Below are 5,090 nucleotides of genomic sequence, written 5' to 3'. Positions count from 1 at the left end.
CGTCATGGAGCGAAGGTTAGACCTCCGCTCATGTCCCAAAGGACCTTCGCATCCATAACAGCTGGGGAGAAGTGGGTGAATCCCCAACAGGTATCTATTTTTGTTTTATTTTATAGTTTCAGCAGTTCAATTCAAGAAATTGGGAGCTAATTTTGTTTCCACTTTTGTTAAAAACTTGAAATTTACTATACTAAAAATGTGGAAAACAAACAAGGCTAAGAATGAAAACATACATAGGATTTTGTCTCTATTAAAGGGGTGTTTGAGACTGCTTCACAAACTCTACTCCATAAACTTCACCATGGAGCGGCTCTTTGTGGAGTATCTCTTTAGACACAACTCCACACTTTTTTATTGAACTGAATGCGTAGAGCTGAAACTGTTTGACTAAAAAACGTGGAGCGGAACTGCAAAACGTGGAGCAGAGTAGTTCCAAATACCCCTAAAATCAACATCTCAAAACCAGCACCAAATCTAACGGTGATAGAGGAAAGTTTGAAGCATGTATCTCATTTTTTCCATCGATTCTTTGCTCGAGCCAACGCAGAAAAAATACCACACGACATATGACGTCTACTCCTGCTCGCAAGGCGGATCCGGCTCTTCGGTGCCGTCATGGTCGCCACCGCCTCCTCCGTCTGCTTGCCGTTGTCACCGCAGCCTGCCCGGCTGTGGTTCTCGGCGTTCGCAAGCTGGCTACGGCGCCCGGCCGTGGGGGCTAGGGTCGCGTGAGGTCGCGGCACCGGCCACAGGCTCGGCACATTGCGTGCGGTGCGGGGGCGCACGAGGGTGGGAATGGATGGCAGCTAGGGCTCCAGCCAGTGGCGGTGTGACCAGCTACGGGCTCCCTGTCCGCCTATGCCCTAGTTTCCTACTCCGGCCATCTTCCCCGTCAAGCCCTAACTAAAGTGATGCCCTTGAACGCGATTCCAGCGTGGCGACCCGTGACCCCTTCGGACCTCCGAGCGGCGGTGCTCTCAGCCAACTGCAACCACCGCACCCCCAACATTAGGTAGCATCATCTCCTCCCCCTCCATTTCTCTCTCTGGTCTTTTCCCCCTTCTCTCTTAATTTTCTTAGTTTTTTTCATTCAGGTATTCTTGCAAATTTCTCCCTCGGCGGCTCTCGCAATCTGGCCTCCCGTCCGGGCTTAGGAGGAGCACGATGCCCTACGCTCAGCAGGTCCACCATTCAGGCCATGACGCCATCCTTTTGCCTGCATCATCCTTCAGCGGTTCAGCTTCTCCCCCGTACTTGGTTGGTGGTGTGGTGGTGCTCTCTAGGTGCTTGTTGAATTGCCTGTGACTAAAAAAGGTGTCCAGATTGGTTGTGTCCAGATTACAGTCATTCAAAGGCAAATTGAGTTCTCATATTGTAGCCTACCCTGTACGGCGATGTAGCCTACGGGATGTGTTGATATGTTCAGGCTTCAGAGTTACCGGTAGAACTACCCCTAAATTTGTCTTCTTATGCAGGTCTAAACTAAGATTGAAATCAGAATATTAGCATTATCTAGATGTTTGAAATGCTTTATACAATATTTTCCTATTGATATATTTGTCTACAGATATAAAGTAACATATTCGTGTGGCTTATAGAATCTTCCACGGAGAGCAGTTTGCATAGCCAATTTCTAGATATAAGGTAACATGTTCATGTGGCTTATAGAACAGTGTTATGTCTTTTCTTTCCACAGGAGAGTAGTAAATATTGGCTTTTGTTAAGATCTATAATGGTCAATTACATTGGCTTTTGTATGGATTTAAAATATGCAATCAAGTTTGGCTGGATTCGGCTATTTTTATGCCAATCATTTTTATTCTGAGCTTCTGTAGTGCTGCTTGATTTTAGTTGGGCATTGACTATTTGAGAAAGGGCATAAACCAAGTGCTACTGATTTGTTGTTTTGGTAAATGCAGAGTCGAATTTTGGCAGGGCATGCGGCAGCACCTCAAACAACAACGTCGCCGGCGGGGAGGAGGCGCTGCTGCTCCCCATGAGGCGATGTTGGCATCCTGCATGACAGGCCTCTGGTTCCGGCTCTAGGATGCATGCCCACGTGGGCAGGGCATCCCAGGTATTCTTGCGTCCTTGCAATTTCTAACAGAGAGAAGTGAAGTGATTGTAGTTTAGCTCTATGATGAACATTGCAAATTTGCAATACATTGGAAGTGCTGCCTGATTTTACTTGGGTATTGACTCTCTGCTTATTTGTTGTTTTGGTAAATGCAGATTGAAATTGAGAGAGAGCAAAAACCAATTGCTGCTGATTTGTTGTTTTGGTAAATGCAGAGTCGAGGGATTTAGAAATGGCAAGCTGATATGTGAATCCTTCACTATTAAAGTATTGCATTTAGTTGTGAGATATAGATAGGTGTTTGTTTGTTTGGTTGGTTGGGCGGGCGTTACTAGATGATTAGTGTATGATGAGGATTTGTATTATCGCAGTCATAGTTCTCAAGGCGTCGCCTAGGCGACGCCTAGGCGTCCAGGCGCCCCCCCATCGCCTTGCAGAATGGGCGCCTAGGCGGGCAAGGCGGGCGCCTAGGCGAGCAAGGCGGGCGCCTAGGCGTCCAGGCGCCCCCCCATCGCCGTGCCTCGCCTTTACGCCGTAAGAACTATGATCGCAGTACCAAGGAAACTAAACAAGTACATATATATTTATCGTCTCTGTCCCTGCTCCAATGATCTGAATAAAATGGCATTGTCTGAATTGTTAAATTTAGGAAATAACGCCATTTATATTAAATTTAGTAAATTTATCTTTATTGCCTTGCTCAATTCATATGAAATTTGGCTTCTTCAGTCACCATTGAATTTATTGACTTGAAAACATCTGAAGGTCCTACAAGTGTGATAGCTAAAAAAATAGGTATAATGAGTGCCAATAACTTTCCAGCAGGAAGGTCAATTATTCCAGTGTATTGATCAGATGAGGACTGTATAGCAGCATGTGGTTAGGCTATAGTTTTTCACTTTTTCTTATTACCTAAGCATTCCGATTTGTGTTTCTTCTCAGCATTTCTTCCAACATTGATATTCAGTGGCAACATCAAAGGATCACAACATGAGGTACACTCAAGAGCTTGAGCATAAGGTGTATATATACTTGGTAAGATCGTCATTTAGTGTCATATGACTTTGCAGCTTGCTTCAATACTTCAGTCTCAATGAATAAGTAATTAGTTCTTTTTTCAACTACCTATTTACTACTGTTCCTATAAGAGTGTTGTAAAACTTTTGTACTGCCCCATTTATGCCATAGTATATTTCTTACTATTATTTTTATTTAGTTAATTGCACTGCCCTATTGAAAACTGTTTACTATGAAATAGTTATTTATCATCACTTCATCAGCCATTGTTATTCCCTCCTTTGTTATAGTTACTGAGCCTTATATGAGCCTCTGAGAACTCTTATTGGTGCATGACCAAACACTCAATTGTGCCAACGAGAAGCATTTATTCATTTGCATGTGAAGTGTATTTATACTTTACATAACAAGCTAATTAACATGCGATGGCACATTGTGCTTTGTGGCTTCTTAGTCTTCTGTAATCTTACCATGCTATTTAATTGCTTAATCTTGGATGAAGGAAGCACATCTATACTTGAGTAGATTGAAGAGTGGTTATGTTTTTGAAACAAATATGTTGTGCTAACTTGGAAGCTGCAACCATTATGGCCTGTCCGCAAACTCTTAAAATAGACATGCTTTATTTTGCTTCTGTACTCTAACCTGGTTTGCACTTGCAGATTCTCTTCTCAGACATCAATGCTTACGAGGTAAACTGATTGATTTCTTCTTATCTAAAATTTTGGCCTTGTCTTGAGCCCTACATTTTTGGAGTCAACTTATATGACTTACCTCATTGTGTTGTAGTGGGCCTTGGTACCGCGGGACTCAGATCTGTTAGCTGTACTTGAATGAATTTTACAATAAAAATTATAGACTCCAACTGCATGGACTTATCTTGCCTCTACTTTGTTGTAAGCCATTTGAATGTCCGTGAATACAGCTTCTAGATGAGTGTTAGTTCTTTTTTTGTTCTATATGAGTTCACTACAGATGTTATGCTTGGTGGAAAATGATCGTTGGAGAGCCTTGTCATGCATGATGCTTGACCTACAGTATGTTTTTTGGGGCTGCTTTCCTCGTCTACTGGGTTTCAGGCATGCCGTACGTCTTTAGGTTTTCTCCTTTTATTAATTGATGATCCTTTCATGTAAACTGTGTTTTGGTAACTTTCACATAGTAGATGTAATCATCCTGATTTCTAACATGAATTCTGTGTGTTCAGATTGTGCTCCAGGTCGCAAAGCTGGGATCGTCTGTTCAGGATTTAGGTCTCATTTATGTGAAGCTCAAGAATTAGCTGTGCAACCATAGCCTGGCAGTATGTATTGAGCAGGGGAGATTGCAGCGGCAACGAGGAATGTCTAGAAGGCAGCAGTGGGAGCCGTTAACAAGGAAGGATAGAGTCGCAGGGAAGTTTGGGTTTGCGAAGTGTTTATTGCTCAAGATCAAATCTCCAGAGCCCGCATCAATAGCTCAGTATTCACAAACTTGCAAAGTACCTATTCAGTACATACAAACATGAGTTTGTCTACATATTTTTGTCATGCTTGTTGTTGTAGTTTTTTTAGGCCTTGTTTAGTTCTCAAAATATTTTGCAAAATTTTTCACATTCCCTGTCACATCCTTGTGGCACATGCATGGAGCACTAAATATAAATAAAAGAAATAACTAATTACATAGTTTATTTGTAATTTGCGAGACGAATCTTTTAAGTCTAGTTAATCTATGATAGAATAATATTTGTCAAATACAAACGAAAATGGTACTATTTATATTTTGCAAAATCTTTTGGAAGTAAACAAGGCCTTAGTAAACATGTATAGAGATAAGTGAACCTAGGCCTTGTTTAGTTCCGAAAACTTTTGGGAAATCGAGGCCTAGTTCCGAAAACTTTTGGGAAATCGACACTGTAGTACTTTCGTTTGTATTTGACAAATATTATCCAATCATGGACTAACTAGGCTCAAAAGATTTGTCTCGTCAATTTCGACCAAATTGTGCAATTAGTTTA

General features: G+C 42.0%; 1 long non-coding RNA gene across 11 annotated transcripts; it reads left to right on the top strand.

The window, feature by feature from the left end:
* LOC110430623 lies at positions 518-4,686 on the top strand. Of its 11 annotated transcripts, none has more exons than XR_002448011.1 (5): positions 518-1,012; positions 1,095-3,112; positions 3,757-3,786; positions 3,884-4,180; positions 4,302-4,686. It is a non-coding gene; the product is annotated as an uncharacterized LOC110430623 (long non-coding RNA). The 11 variants fall into 11 exon arrangements; XR_002448008.1 differs by having other exon boundaries at positions 520-1,012; positions 1,095-1,475; positions 1,568-1,644; positions 1,920-4,180; XR_002448007.1 differs by having other exon boundaries at positions 520-1,012; positions 1,095-2,077; positions 2,233-2,344; positions 2,449-4,180.

Source organism: Sorghum bicolor, chromosome 9 (genome assembly GCF_000003195.3).
Source record: "Sorghum bicolor cultivar BTx623 chromosome 9, Sorghum_bicolor_NCBIv3, whole genome shotgun sequence".
NCBI classification, from domain to species: domain Eukaryota; kingdom Viridiplantae; phylum Streptophyta; class Magnoliopsida; order Poales; family Poaceae; genus Sorghum; species Sorghum bicolor.
This window is presented reverse-complemented; position numbering and strand designations above follow the sequence as displayed.